The sequence below is a fragment of the Mercenaria mercenaria genome, chromosome 5 (genome assembly GCF_021730395.1).
Source record: "Mercenaria mercenaria strain notata chromosome 5, MADL_Memer_1, whole genome shotgun sequence".
In the NCBI taxonomy this organism is placed as follows: Eukaryota; Metazoa; Mollusca; class Bivalvia; order Venerida; family Veneridae; genus Mercenaria; species Mercenaria mercenaria.
The window spans coordinates 2,658,412-2,674,278 of record NC_069365.1 but is presented as its reverse complement, the minus strand read 5'-3'; the positions used below and the strand labels follow the sequence as shown (position 1 = coordinate 2,674,278).

The 15,867-nt window shown below is 35.3% G+C and overlaps 1 protein-coding gene across 3 annotated transcripts in view; it reads left to right on the top strand.

Annotated features, from left to right (window-relative positions):
* Positions 1-15,867, top strand: part of LOC123556219 (uncharacterized) — a 59,549-nt gene that overhangs the window by 5,558 nt on the left and 38,124 nt on the right. The window contains exon 1 of one of the 3 annotated variants that reach the window (XM_045346809.2): positions 13,654-13,767. The exons of the other annotated variants lie outside the window; for them this stretch is intronic. The gene's annotated coding sequence lies outside the window, so the exon portion shown is untranslated. Of the gene's footprint in view, positions 1-13,653; positions 13,768-15,867 lie in introns of those variants that run through there. 3 annotated transcript variants of the gene reach the window in all.

The following is a 15,867-nucleotide window of genomic DNA, read 5'->3' as shown; positions in this document are numbered from 1 at the left end:
TTACTTAAATAACGTTCGTAAGGAAACATGTATGTTTAAACAGACCCATCTGGAACGAACAAAAGTAATAATATCATACAGAATTGGGCATGCTTTCTTTGCGATTCCTTTCAAACATTTAAAATAAAATTGACCATTTAACATAAAACTATGTAGCCGTTGCATTGATACATACACATATCTTTTAGCTCGATTTTTCGAAGAAAAAGTAGAGCTATTGCACTCGCACCGGCGTCGGAGTCGGCGTCGCCGTTGTTTTTTTTATAAAGTCAAATATCTCTGTTACTATCAAAGCTATTGACTTGAAACTTAAAATAGTTATTTACTATCAAAGTCTACAGCAGGAGAAAAAATCCCTATAACTCCGATTTGAATTTTGACAGAGTTATGCCCATTTTTAACTTAGCTTTTTAAGTTTTATAAAGTTTTTACTGGCAAAGCTCTAATTTAGAGTCAAGTACTGAGAAAAGTCGAGTGCGCTGTCTTATGGACAGCCCTTGTTAATTTAGGTAGAGTATGTGCATTTGGGTAGTATAATACAATTTCAAGCATCAAATTACAAACATTAAAAGGAAATAAATAACATTAAAAGGAAATAGATATTACATTGCGAGAACGAAAACGCTTTTTACGAGCGTTAATCAACCAGGAAAAGAACTGGTCAGTGGCTCCGACTCTGGACTTTTGCGCCTCCTCCAAGGCTTTGGCTCCTCCTCTTATCCAAAATTGAACATAGAGGGGTAAAACACGCCGTTAAAACACAAAAATAATTCAGATTTAACATTTCCGTTATGGGAAAATTTGGTACAATGTATGTTTACTCTTATTTGCGTAAATTAGGGCGAAATATATGGGTAAATCTCCATTTTTGGTTCGAACTTGCCCCATTTTCCAACTTTCAAAAGTTCTCACGTCAAGGAATGCATTTACCTTGCAAAATGGCCTGCATAAATAAAAGGTATAATCATTTCTGAGTGGAACCACATTGGCTATTTTTTGAAATAGGGCCTTAAATTTATCTGAGAAAGGAAACAATCATCTCACCCTTCTTCTTTGTTTACATTCTGCATAAAGTTCCGGTCATTAGCGCCTCCTCGGAAGTGTCATTGGCTCTTTTTTCAACTCATCTCCTCAAAGAGGACGAGCCAGTGTTTACAGGCCGTGCATATGGATGCACCATATGCAATTACTGACCAAACTGTACTCTGATACAACCTCAAATAACCACCAACAGCCCTGCATTTAGGAATTACTAGTAGTCGTCCAAGAGCCCTGCCAACGCTTTGTGCTACATTTCTGGCTGTTTACTTTGTAATCCAATTGCTCATTTTATAGTAAACCAAGGTATTTATATTGGTTTATAATTTTCAACAAGACCTGTAAAACTCATACGAAGATCTACTCAATGGTTGAGGTCGAAAAGGAACAAGGTTGCTTTTAGATGGATTCTCAATCATACCATTTAAACACACCAATTATTTAAAATGTCTAACAACTACTGCAAGTCACCATTAATGTCAGAAATAAGCTTAATGTCACCAGCATATAAAAGTTTACAAATTTTGTCATTCCCTATATAGATACCTTTATCTCGAGATTTCAACATGACGGCAACGTAAAAAAAATTATATGGAACAACCTTGTCTTAGACCACAATGTACATTAAACCAGTATTATTCTGATACTAGAGGAAACATTATAGTATAATGACTTTATATGGGTAACACTTAACATTAAAATAGAAAAAGTGGAAACTCCACAGGTCGCTCAACACAACAAAAACGAAAATGTTGCAGGCTCGGTTTGATTGAGCCTGTTCATGGACGGTAGTGGAAATGCATGCTACCGTCCACGCCCTCTAGCCCCGGGTTGAGCAGAACTCAACATTTACACATGCTAAAAGTACAAAAAAAAAAACAATTTAGAGACATCCGCAGATGTGTTCATACGGCGGTGTACATGGAACCTTCAATGCTACACTAGTGTGTAATTCCATGAAAAGCGGCGTATGGTCCCCAGTTAAAACAATGGGTTTGCAAAACCTACATCTGAGTGACAGACTTTTTCCATAAAATATTCCGACCAGTAATATCGTACGCGTTCTTAAAATCAGGCACAGAAGGGTGACTTTTTCAGCTTTATTTATAGTTTCAATTATATTAGTTAAAGACGAGATATGATCAGCAGTACTTCTTTTCTTCCTAAATCCATTCTGATCACACGAAAACCAGATTAATCATTTTATTGTAATCTTATAAATTGTGTATAAAAATCCAAAATTTCACAAACACGGTTCATCTTCCGACATCGAGCAACAGAACTATTGTTTGAAATTTATTTGGAAAACTCACCATATCTCCATGACAATATCACATTTATACATATTTAATTAAAAAATGTTTGAAACTTTATCATCATTTTGTCAATATTTCCTAATCTAGACAGTTTGCAAATACATACTGTGTATTGAAATATGTTTAAATAAAAACATCGCGGATATTACATCTAAATAAGACATATTTTAGTGACAACCCAAAAGATACAACAGTTTTGAAAATACCATAACATAATGTAGTGCTGGCTCTGTGGTCCTCGGCAAAGATGTTTGTTTGTCATCTGTAGAATCTGAAGTAGTTTAGTTAAAAGTTTTGCAAAGAGAAGTTCGTTGGGTCTGTGTAGAATTATTGTTATGGATATTATAAACTGTTAACTGAAAACTATAAATAGTTAAGGTAAACTGTATAATTATTATGTATTGTTGAAATTGTATCTTGTTCGATACGAATATCGCTGCACTAAATATGTATATGCTACAGCCAGTGATTTTCTTTACTTAGGTGCTCTGCTGTGCTTTATGTTTGAGCTCAAGTACTGAAATGAAAGTTGAAAGTTGTCTTATGCAGTTTTCAAAGTAACGATAGTTTGGAAAATGATCTATATTGAAAGCCATGTTACATGAATAATGTAGGGTAATGTGGTTATTACCTTGTATGTAGGGTAATGCGGTTATTACCTTGTATTTAGGGTATTGCGGTTATTACCTTGTATTTAGGGTATTGCGGTTATTACCTTGTATGTAGGGTAATGCGGTTATTACCTTGTATGTAGGGTAATGCGGTTATTACCTTGTATGTAGTAAGGTATTGCGGTTATTACCTTGTATTTTTGGGTAATGCGGTTATTACCTTGTATAGTAGGGTAATGTGGTATATTACCTTGTATTAGGGTAATGCGGTTATTACCTTGTATGTAGGGTAATTGCGGTTATTACCTTGTATGTAGGAGTAGATGCGGATTATTACCTTGTATGTAGGGTATGCGGTTATTACCTTGTATGTAGGTGATGCGGTTATTACCTTGTAGTAGGTATGCGGTTTACCTTGAGTAGGGTAGCGTTATTACCTTGTATGTAGGGTGATGCGGTTATTACCTTGTATGTAGGGTGATGCGGTTATTACCTTGTATGTAGGGTGATGCGGTTATTACCTTAGTTGAGCGTTGTATGCGGTTATACCTTGTAGTGCGGTATTGCTTAATTACCTTGTATGTAGGGTAATGCGGTTATTACCTTGTATGTCGGGTATTGCGGTTATTACCTTGTATGTAGGGTATGCGGTTATTACCTTGTATGTCGGTATTGCGGTATTACCTTGTATGTGGGTATGCGGTTATTACCTTGTATGTCTACGGTGTATGTCGGTAATGCGTATTACCTTGTATGTAGGGTATACTGCGGTTATTACCTTGTATGTCGGGTATTGCGGTAACTTATGGTCCTTGTATGTGGGGTAATGCGGTTATTACCTTGTATGTCGGGTATTGCGGTAATTACCTTGTATGTGGGGTAATGCGGTTATTACCTTGTATGTGGGTATTGGGTTATTACCTTGTATGTAGAGGTATTGGGTTATTACCTTGTATGTGAGGTATTGGGTTATTACCTTGTATGTGGGGTTATTGCGGTAATGAATAGTATACCTTGTATGTGGGTAGTGATTGCCTTGTAGTAAATATGGTAACTTGTATGTAGGGTAATGTGGTTATTACCTTGTATGTAGGGTATTGGGTTATTACCTTGTATGTAGGTATTGGGTTATTACCTTGTATGTAGGGTATTGTGGTTATTACCTTGTATGTAGGGGTAATGTGGTTATTACCTTGTATGTAGGGTATTGTGGTTATTACCTTGTATGTAGAGGTATTGTGGTTATTACCTTGTATGTAGGGTGGTATTTGTGTTATGGGTTATTACCTTGTATGTAGGGTAATGTGGTTATTACCTTGTATGTAGAGGTAATGTGGTTATTACCTTGTATGTAGGGGTATTGTGGTTATTACCTTGTATGTAGGGTAATGTGGTTATTACCTTGTATGTAGAGGTAATGTGGTTATTACCTTGTATGTAGGGGTATTGTGGTTATTACCTTGTATGTAGAGGTATTGTGGTTATTACCTTGTATGTAGAGGTAATGTGGTTATTACCTTGTATGTAGGGTATTGTGGTTATTACCTTGTATGTAGAGGTATTGTGGTTATTACCTTGTATGTAGAGGTAATGCGGTTATTACCTTGTGTGAAGGGTAATGCGGTTATTACCTTGTATGTAGGGTAATGCGGTTATTACCTTGTATGTAGAGGTAATGCGGTTATTACCTTGTATGTAGAGGTAATGCGGTTATTACCTTGTATGTAGAGGTATTGTGGTTATTACCTTGTATGTAGGGTAATGTGGTTATTACCTTGTATGTAGGGTAATGTGGTTATTACCTTGTATGTAGGGTAATGTGGTTATTACCTTGTATGTAGGGTATTGTGGTTATTACCTTGTATGTAGAGGTATTGTGGTTATTACCTTGTATGTAGGGTAATGTGGTTATTACCTTGTATGTAGGGTATTGTGGTTATTACCTTGTATGTAGGGTAATGTGGTTATTACCTTGTATGTAGGGTATTGTGGTTATTACCTTGTATGTAGGGTAATGCGGTATTACCTTGTATGTAGGGTATGGGTTATTACCTTGTATGTAGGGTAATGTGGTTATTACCTTGTATGTAGGGTATTGGGTTATTACCTTGTATGTAGAGGTATGTCGGTTTATTACCTCTGTATGTAGGGTAATGTGGTTATACCTTGTATGTAGAGGTAATGTGGTTATTACCTTGTATGTAGGTAATGTGTTATTACCTGTATGTAGGGTATTGGTATTACCTTGTATGTAGAGGTAATTGGGTTATTACCTTGTATGTAGAGGTATTGGGTTATTACCTTGTATGTAGGTAATGTGGTTATTACCTTGTATGTAGGGTAATGTGGTTATTACCTTGTATGTAGGGTATTGTGTTTATTACCTTGTATGTAGGGTAATGTGGTTATTGCCTTGTATGTAGGGTAATGTGGTTATTACCTTGTATGTAGGGTATTGTGGTTATTACCTTGTATGTAGGATATTGCGGTTATTACCTTGTATGTAGGGTAATGCGGTTATTACCTTGTATGTAGGGTAATGCGGTTATTACCTTGTATGTAGAAGTATTGTGGTTATTACCTTGTATGTAGGGTAATGCGGTTATTACCTTGTATGTAGAGGTAATTTGGTTATTACCTTGTATGTAGAGGTATTGTGGTTATTACCTTGTATGTAGAGGTATTGTGGTTATTACCTTGTATGTAGGGTAATGCGGTTATTACCTTGTATGTAGGGTATTGCGGTTATTACCTTGTATGTAGGGTAATGCGGTTATTACCTTGTATGTAGAGGTATTGTGGTTATTACCTTGTATGTAGGGTAATGCGGTTATTACCTTGTATGTAGGGTATTGCGGTTATTACCTTGTATGTAGGGTAATGCGGTTATTACCTTGTATGTAGAGGTATTGTGGTTATTACCTTGTATGTAGGGTAATGCGGTTATTACCTTGTATGTAGAGGTTATGCGATTATTACCTTGTATGTAGAGGTATTGCGGTTATTACCTTGTATGTAGAGGTATTGCGGTTATTACCTTGTATGTAGAGGTATTGCAGTTATTACCTTGTATGTAGGGTAATGCGGTTATTACCTTGTATGTAGGGTAATGCGGTTATTACCTTGTATGTAGAGGTATTGTGGTTATTACCTTGTATGTAGAGGTATTGTGGTTATTACCTTGTATGTAGGGTAATGTGGTTATTACCTTGTATGTAGAGGTATTATGGTTATTACCTTGTATGTAGGGTATTGTGGTTATTACCTTGTATGTAGAGTATTGTGGTTATTACCTTGTATGTAGGGTAATGCGGTTATTACCTTGTATGTAGAGGTATTGCGGTTATTACCTTGTATGTAGTGTATTGTGGTTATTACCTTGTATTTAGGGTATTGTGGTTATTACCATGTATGTAGGGTATTGTGGTTATTACCTTGTATGTAGAGGTATTGTGGTTATTACCTTGTATGTAGGGTAATGCGGTTATTACCTTGTATGTAGAGGTATTATGGTTATTACCTTGTATGTAGGGTATTGTGGTTATTACCTTGTATGTAGAGTATTGCGGTTATTACCTTGTATGTAGGGTAATGCGGTTATTAGCTTGTATGTAGAGGTGTTGTGGTTATTACCTTGTATGTAGGGTATTGTGGTTATTACCTTGTATTTAGGGTATTGTGGTTATTACCTTGTATGTAGAGGTATTGCGGTTATTACCTTGTATGTAGAGGTATTGCGGTTATTACCTTGTATGTAGAGGTATTGTGGTTATTACCTTGTATGTAGGGTATTGTGGTTATTACCTTGTATGTAGAGGTAATGTGGTTATTACCTTGTATGTAGCGGTATTGTGGTTATTACCTTGTATGTAGAGGTATTGTGGTTATTACCTTGTATGTAGGGTATTGTGGTTATTACCTTGTATGTTGGGTATTGTGGTTTATACCTTGTATGTAGGGTAATGCGGTTATTACCTTGTATGTAGAGGTATTGTGGTTATTACCTTGTATGTAGGGTATTGTAGTTATTACCTTGAATGTAGGGTATTGTGGTTATTACCTTGTATGTAGGGTATTGTGGTTATTACCTTGTATGTAGAGGTATTGCGGTTATTACCTTGTATGTAGAGGTATTGCGGTTATTACCTTGTATGTAGGGTATTGTGGTTATTACCTTGTATGTAGAGGTAATGTGGTTATTACCTTGTATTTAGAGGTAATGTGGTTATTACATTGTATGTAGAGGTATTGTGGTTATTACCTTGTATGTAGAGGTATTGTGGTTTTTACCTTGTATGTAGAGGTATTGTGGTTATTACCTTGTATGTAGGGTATTGTGGTTATTACCTTGTATGTAGGGGTATTGCGGTTATTACCTTGTCTGTAGAGGTAATGCGGTTATTACCTTGTATGTAGAGGTATTGTGGTTATTACCTTGCATGTAGGGTTTTGTGGTTATTACCTTGTATGTAGGGTTTTGTGTTTATTACCTTGTATGTAGAGGTATTGCGGTAATTACCTTGTATGTAGAGGTATTGTGGTTATTACCTTGTATGTAGGGTATTGTGGTTATTACCTTGTATGTAGAGGTATTGTGGTTATTACCTTGTATGTAGAGGTATTGTGGTTATTACCTTGTATGTAGGGTATTGTGGTTATTACCTTGTATGTAGGGTATTGTGGTTTATTACCTTGTATGTAGAGGTATTGGGTTATTACCTTGTATGTAAGATGGTTTTTTTTGTTTCACACAAGTATAAGTATATTAACCTTTATTATATTTTATACTTTAGAGAGTATGGTTGATAACCTGTCAGTAAGTCTTCGGTATACGATAGGGTATTGTGGTTATTACCTTGTATGTAGAGGTAATGTGGTTATTACCTTGTATTTAGAGGTAATGTGGTTATTACATTGTATGTAGAGGTATTGTGGTTATTACCTTGTATGTAGAGGTATTGTGGTTTTTACCTTGTATGTAGAGGTATTGTGGTTATTACCTTGTATGTAGGGTATTGTGGTTATTACCTTTTATGTAGGGGTATTGCGGTTATTACCTTGTCTGTAGAGGTAATGCGGTTATTACCTTGTATGTAGAGGTATTGTGGTTATTACCTTGCATGTAGGGTTTTGTGTTTATTACCTTGTATGTAGAGGTATTGCGGTAATTACCTTGTATGTAGAGGTATTGTGGTTATTACCTTGTATGTAGGGTATTGTCGTTATTACCTTGTATGTAGAGGTATTGTGGTTATTACCTTGTATGTAGAGGTATTGTGGTTATTACCTTGTATGTAGAGGTATTGTGGTTATTACCTTGTATGTAGGGTATTGTGGTTATTACCTTGTATGTAGGGTATTGTGGTTATTACCTTGTATGTAGAGGTATTGTGGTTATTACCTTGTATGTATAGATTTGCACACAATATAAGTAATCATAAACCTTTATTTTATAGTTTTTAGAGTATTTGATAAGCTGTCAGAGTTAACATCTTCTGTAGACGAAACGATGTGTTTAGTAGACCCAATTCGTTATTTTTAGTATCATTTTATGTCACATTTAAGGTACTGGTCAAGAAAAGATACAATATTTAAAATGAAACATTTTCATTTTGGAACTCTTGAAGATGTTTAATATTGCATATACACCCAGTTCAGTTAAATTCTACCCCCAGTTTCATATTTAGCCGCAAAACATCCGCAGCCTGATCCCTCTTTTCTGCTTCTAGATACCTTACATTAATATACTGATGTATCAAATATTATAGTTACAGGAAATATATACAAAAACATAATTTCACAATACCATGACTGTATATATTAACTTCTATATTTTAATTCTAACTGGGACACAATGTATATTTGAACCCTTGTATTGCGGCAATTTGAAACATAGCAGTGGGTAAATATTCAGATCTCGCTGAGTTTATAGATCTGTTGCTCTTTTTGCATAGGCCGACTATCAGCCTTCATTATCAAGAATTTTCACCAGTGATAAGATTTAAGGGTGCATCAGCAACACCGTCAAAGGCAAAATGTCCTCAATGGAATCGTGATGGAGAACAGACGCCTTGCCCGGGACTTGAACTCGTGACCCTGCGATCCGTGGATATGCGCTCCCCGGGGTTAATAAATTAAACACTCGGATACTTCATGTTTATTGTTCATTTTGTAGTATATCTGGTGGTCTACGTAACTAGAATGAATATCCGAATTATAAAGTTAACTCTCAGGTCTGATGATTGTGTTGGTTAGAAATACATTAGTTTGTCGTATTTTCAACCATTAGACGGTACTTCTTTCAATATCACAGAGCAGTTCGTTTGGTTGAAATTGCGGGGTATTCTAGGGGTTTGTTGTTTATTTATTGAAACGCACTAAAACTCCTAAAATTGGAGTTATAAATATAAATCTTTGAAGGGTGGGATAATTTTAAAATAAGGAAAAACATCCTTTCGAATACAAATTTTATCTGATTTTAAGTACAAAAGTGCTGTTAATTGTAATATTTTCTTAGAAGGAAGTACAGGCCACATAAATTTGTACTTAAGAGAAATTATCTAACATCCTACCGATAAAATCAAAGTCACACCTGTTTTGGGCTAAACGCCAAATACTACATAGTGCATTCTCTGCGACATTTGCTACGGATTTTTAGTTTCATCAAAGTCAAAGTGCCACTCCGTCAAACCGAGTCTATTTTTAGACTGCTTGGTCGCGTTCTGTGCTTTCAAAGGATCTTTTTATCAATTTTATTTACATTTTATGGCCAGGTATCAAGCAAAAATTTAAAGTTGTTTCCGACATATAGAATGGTAAAGAAATTCTTTTGATAACGTTCATGATTTTCCTTTCTTTCTACAGACGGTAGGTATTTGTTGTACAACACTAATTATGACAAAGATGTACACTTTTGAAATTGTACATTTTTCACATACAGACAGTATTCCATTCCCATATAAATCACAGAGATTTACCTAGTAAACATAGTGCATCAGGTACTGAAAAGAATGTTACTATTAATAATAAAAAATAATGTTCACCTTTTTATGTCCCATGAATTTGATTACGCATGACACAAATAAGCCACGCCATGAGAAAACCATCATAGTGGCTTTGCGACCAGCATGGATGCAGACCAGCCTGTGCATCCGCACAGTCTGGTCAGGATCAATGATGTTTGCTTTCAAAGTCTATTGCAATTAGAGAAACCGTTGGCGAACAGCATGGACCAGACTGCGCGGATGCTGGTCGGAAACGCACTATGTTGGTTTTCTCATGACGCGGCTCAAATAATTTAACTTTTCAGTGTCATCCTTTTTCCATTATGCATTAGAAGCCATTTTATATTCAGATTTGTGTTTAATTTTTTGGGCAGTTGTTTCTGGAAATTCATTCACTTGTCTCTTATCACCTAATTATTTACCAATTTGTTGCTTGTCAATGTGGGTGGTACGTAAGGCAAGACTTACGAAATAGAACATGTCCTAATCTGTAAGTCAAGACTTAAGATTTACGAAATCAAGGAATAGCATCATACACACGATAATATTTGGCTGTACATCTTGAATTTAATTGGTGTTGTACAACAAAAACCTACCGTCTGTAGAGGGCTGTAACGATATCCCCCACTTTTTGTTTGTAAATTCTAGACTTATGTCTTTTTAAAACTGAATGAACGAATATTGTTCAGTTTTATCAAAGTGATGGTTTGTGCATTTGAAGACACAGTGTCCATTCAGTCTTGGGTTGTAAGGTCAACATTACCATAGAGGAATAAATTATTGTTTGCTTGCTGGGTCTTTACACATTCAGACCACTCTTTTGTTGTATGGCACTGTCACTATTCTTTCAATACATGCTTGGTTTGATGTGTAAATGTTGAGTTCTGCTCAACCCGGGGCTAGAGGGCTCGGACGGTAGCTTGCATTTCCATTACCGTCCTTGAACAGGCACAATAAAATTTTCGTTTATGTTGTGTTGGGAGACCTATGGTTTTCCACTTTTTTTATTTGACAATAAAAAGGTATCTTGCTTCCATATTATTTCGTTTAAATATTTTTTTTTGTTGGATTTAACGTCGCACCGACACATGATAGGTCATATGGCGACTTTCCAGCTTTAATGGTGGAGGAAGACCCCAGGTGCCCCTCCGTGCATTATTTCATCACGAGCGGGCACCTGGGTAGAACCACCGACCTTCCGTAAGCCAGCTGGATGGCTTCCTCACATGATGAATTTAAGAAAGGAATTGTATTAAGGAGGTCTTTATTATAATGTGATATTTGTATTTACCTAGGATATATTGTCAGGTATTTTCGTTTTGATGCACCAGTAAAACTAGAAATTATATTGAAAACTAAAGAAATAGTCCACTTTTTGAATACTTTTATATTAAAGGGAGGTAATTACAAAATTTCATGAAAAGTAATAAAATATACATTTCGAGTATGGATCTAACACTACGTAATGGATCTTTTCGTTCCTTAAATAAATCTCTTACAGAATATATGAAGAGTGAAAAAAGTCATAAAATGTTGCTCGATTGTGATCGACCACCTTTAAATCTGTAACCGTTCTATCTTCTCTGACTTAAAATAGTGACAACTTAAGCTGATCCCGTAGGATGCACTTAACTAGCAACCTTCAAGTTCACTCAAGTTTCACTAAGCATGCAATTTTCCAGCCATGCTATAACTCTAAAGGAAAAATATGTAAACAGGGCGGTTACTACCCTAGGTAGGTACACTGGGTATATCAAGTTTACTCTAAAGTTAGGTCAAGGAAATAACAGTTTTCAAATTTATTTACAAAACCCTTAACAATAGTGATCAGACAAGTTAATACATCATAAAATAAAATGTGACAAGTAAAATCATGAATACTATGTACAGTTCATAGATGAGGCTTTGCTAAGAACTTGTGGGTTGTGACGGAAGAGGGCCGTCCGTAACCCATAATGTACCATATACTATATAAGAGTTATGACAGAATTGGGCTGTCTGTACACTTTTAGATGTAGAAATTTATGTGATCCACTGGGTTATGACAGAAAATGGCTGCCCGTAACCCACGGATTTGTGACAAACAAATATGCTAGACGTAGAGTCAGAGTTGCTGACCTAGTTGCTTCGATTTCATTAGTATTTATGTAAACTTTCAGTAACAGTTAAACTGGTATGAAATTAGCATATTAACATATTCATAAGTAATAAATATTCTACTCATATCATAATCAGAATTCTTTTACATTTTAAAGAGAAATAAAATTTATTAATGTGTAATTCTAACAAACTATATACAGTCGAATACCGTTACCTCGATATTCAAGGGACTGTAAAAATTGCATCGACGTATCCGAAGTTCGACGTAACGATATCGACGTTATCTGGGACTACTTTGTATACTTTTGTCGGACGTCTATATTGTCATTATATCCAATGCTTTTTTCCAGAGGGTTTGAAAGGGGAAAGAAATAATATAAAACGTAAATACGATTTTAATCTTATTGACAAATAAAGCATTTTAATTTATTTAAATACATACATACAACTTTTTAATTTTTCAAAATATACATTTAAACATTAGCATTTTTATTCCTTCACTAAACAAGTCGGAATGCAGCGGTACTGTTCCTGGTTGAGTAGTCATTTTGACTTTGCTTCGATAACGAAAATTTACCAGTTAACAGATTGTTACTTAATGCTAAATGGCAGATTTTTACACCGTCAAACAGAAAATATTCCATCCAAATTAGTTGTTATATTGGAAAACAGCTTTCCTGCTTTTATAAGACTAATTATTGGGAGTTAAATAACTTCATGGCATTTAAATTGGATTAAAGATTAAATAACAAACAAAACAAGCACACAGACTAACTTGATTATGATTAATACATCGCCTGACAACAATAGGTTGATTTTCACACTTTACAAATAACATATTTTTTGACAAGCTGTGATATCGACGAAACCAGGTGTAAAAACGGTACAGGTAAGTTCACGGGACTGAAAAATCTCATCGAGCTAAACAAAATATCGAGCTAAACATATCGAGGTAATGATAAATAATTACATTAAGATAAATAGGGAAGAATCGGGACCGACTCAAACACATCGTGCTAACCGGAGTATCGAGCTAACCGACATCGAGGTAACGATATTCAACTGTATATGCTGTGAAACTAATGTAATTAAATTTTCAGAATAAAGGGAATTAATTCATGTGATATTACAGAATTAAGTAAGAGTTACTAAACTTCGCATAAGCATAAAGAAAAGTCAAAACCATTACAAATCGATGTTTTGGAATGGTCCGATTATTTGCATTTCCATGTTTTGTTGTACATATGTAGCAGAAATGTGTAGGACTATGTATACATATCAAAGCGTTGTAACAATCGGTCCGTTATTCGGGTAGTGTTATTCAGCACAATAGTTGTTCTTACTGAAATAAGGCAAGGTAAATCTTGCTGATTTCCCTAATCTGTAATGAACTATCAAACGTCAAAATCAAACTACTGTAACTCACTTCGTATTCAGTACGAGCAGTTCCTGTCATGAAACAGTAATCTGAAAGACTGACTGGTGAACTTTTATTCTACCCTGCAAGTCTAGTTGCCTCAATGTCAAAATTATACCGCTTGTTTGTTTATTCTGCTGCTGTCTTTTTCTTTTGAGGCTCTTGACCAAGTTTAATGTATTGAGGAAAATACACTCGTGAAGTACTTAAAATGTGATGTTCAAAAGGCGAAACTGATTTCATACAATAGTTATTCATTCAAGGTTTATTATTGTTAACAGGTATTTTATTTATTTTGATTACATGTTATACCGGATGTTTTGGTATTGTTCAGTCATCTGTTTGATTGTGTTGTTTCGAGATGGCAGGTGGAGGATTGGAATATTTTTCTCAGTTATCTATGTTTATTTATTTGTTCAGTTTAATCAAGTTTACATGGGTTAATAGTTAGTGACAAACCACTATCTCGTATTTTAAATTTGACATTTCAAGGTTTGGTTTATGCAACTGTGATTTGTAGCTCTTGTTTTGTGCAAAAAGTGTTGTGAAAACGACATCGCTGCTAAATGAACAAAAACACACGTTTTATATGATTTCTGTAATTATGGTTATTCCTTTCGGAACAATAACCATACTTGGGTAAAGATAATGTTGTCTGGACATTACTTTGATATCATTCCACCATACCAAGTTTTCTGCCACTAATCATTTAGTATTATGTCTGTTGCACACACTATATATTTCATATGCTAGTATTTCCTATATTTTGCGTTATGGACATGATGGAGAGCACGTATATAGCATTTAAGTCTGACGTCAGATTGCATGAGAGATAACTCGTAATTCTCATGTCCATTTTCTTCTCAAAACCAAGATATTCAGAGCCGGATCAAGTGGGAAATATAGATATCTAGTCGGTCGCTGCACAAATAGAATAGATCCTGTACAATAGTACTACATTCGAAGTGGTGCAGATTAAACAATTATTAATTAACATAAATCTAGCACTTTGAATACAACTTGTATTTTTTGAAATAAAACACATATACATTGTTAATTCAGTCGGGAATTTTTAACCGTGTATTTTTAGCTCATCTGATTTTTTGAAAGAAAAGAGGAGTTATTGTCATCACTTGATCGGCGTCGGCGTTGCCTGGTTAAGCTTTATGTTTAAGTCAGCTTTTCTCCTAAACTATCAAAGCAAGTGCTTTGAAACTTGCAACACTTGTTTAACATCAAAAGCTGTCTATGTACAGCAAGAAACATAACTCCATTCTGCCTTTTGCAAGACTTATGGTCCCTTTTGGACTTAGAAAATATCAGATTTCTTGGTTAAGTTTTATGTTTAGGTCAGCTGTTCTCCTAAACTATCAAAGCTATTGCTTTGAAACTTGCAACACTTGTTCATAAGCTGACTCTGTACATCAAGAAACATAACTCCATCCTGCTTTTTTTAAGAATTATGGGCCCTTTTGGACTTAGAAAATATCAGATTTCTTGGTTAAGTTTTGTGTTTAGGTCAACTTTTCTCCTTAATGGTCAAAGCTATTGCTTTAAAACTTGCAGCAGTTATTCACAATTAAAAGCTGACTCTGCACAGCAAGTACCATAACTCCATCCTGCTTTTTGCAAGAATTATGGGCCCTTTTGGACTTAGAAAATATCAGATTTCTTGGTTAAGTTTTGTGTTTAGGTCAACTTTTCTCCTTAATGGTCAAAGCTATTGCTTTAAAACTTGCAGCAGTTATTCACAATTAAAAGCTGACTCTGCACAGCAAGAACCATAACTCCATCCTGCTTTTTGAAAGTATTATGGCCCCTTTTGGACTTAGAAAATCATGGGTAGGACAATATTTCTATTATACAGAGACAAAAATCAGATGAGCGTCTGCACCCGCAAGGCGGTGCTCTTGTTTTACTATTTTTTCACTGACAGAGGACCGCATTTCAAATTTGGACAATTTATTAGCCCACCATCATCATGATGGTGGGCTATTCAAATCACTCTGCGTCCGTGGTCCGTCCGTCCGTCCGTTAACAATTTCTCGTTATCGCATCTCCTCAGAAACTACTGGGGGGATTTTGACCAAACTTTGTCAGAATGATGTATTGGTACCCTAGTTGTGTCCCCCTGAAAATCAGACTGATTCAGCGATTGTTTATTGAGTTATGGCCCTTTGTTTATATCTATAATTTACATAGATTTATATAGGGATAAACTTTGAAAATCTTCTTGTCCAAAACCACAGAACCTAGGGCTTTGATATTTGGTATTAAGGAAAATCATCTAGTGGTCCTCTACCAAGATGATTCAAATTATTTCCCTGGGGTCTAATATGGCCCTGCCCCGGGGGTCACATGGTTTATATAGACTTATATAG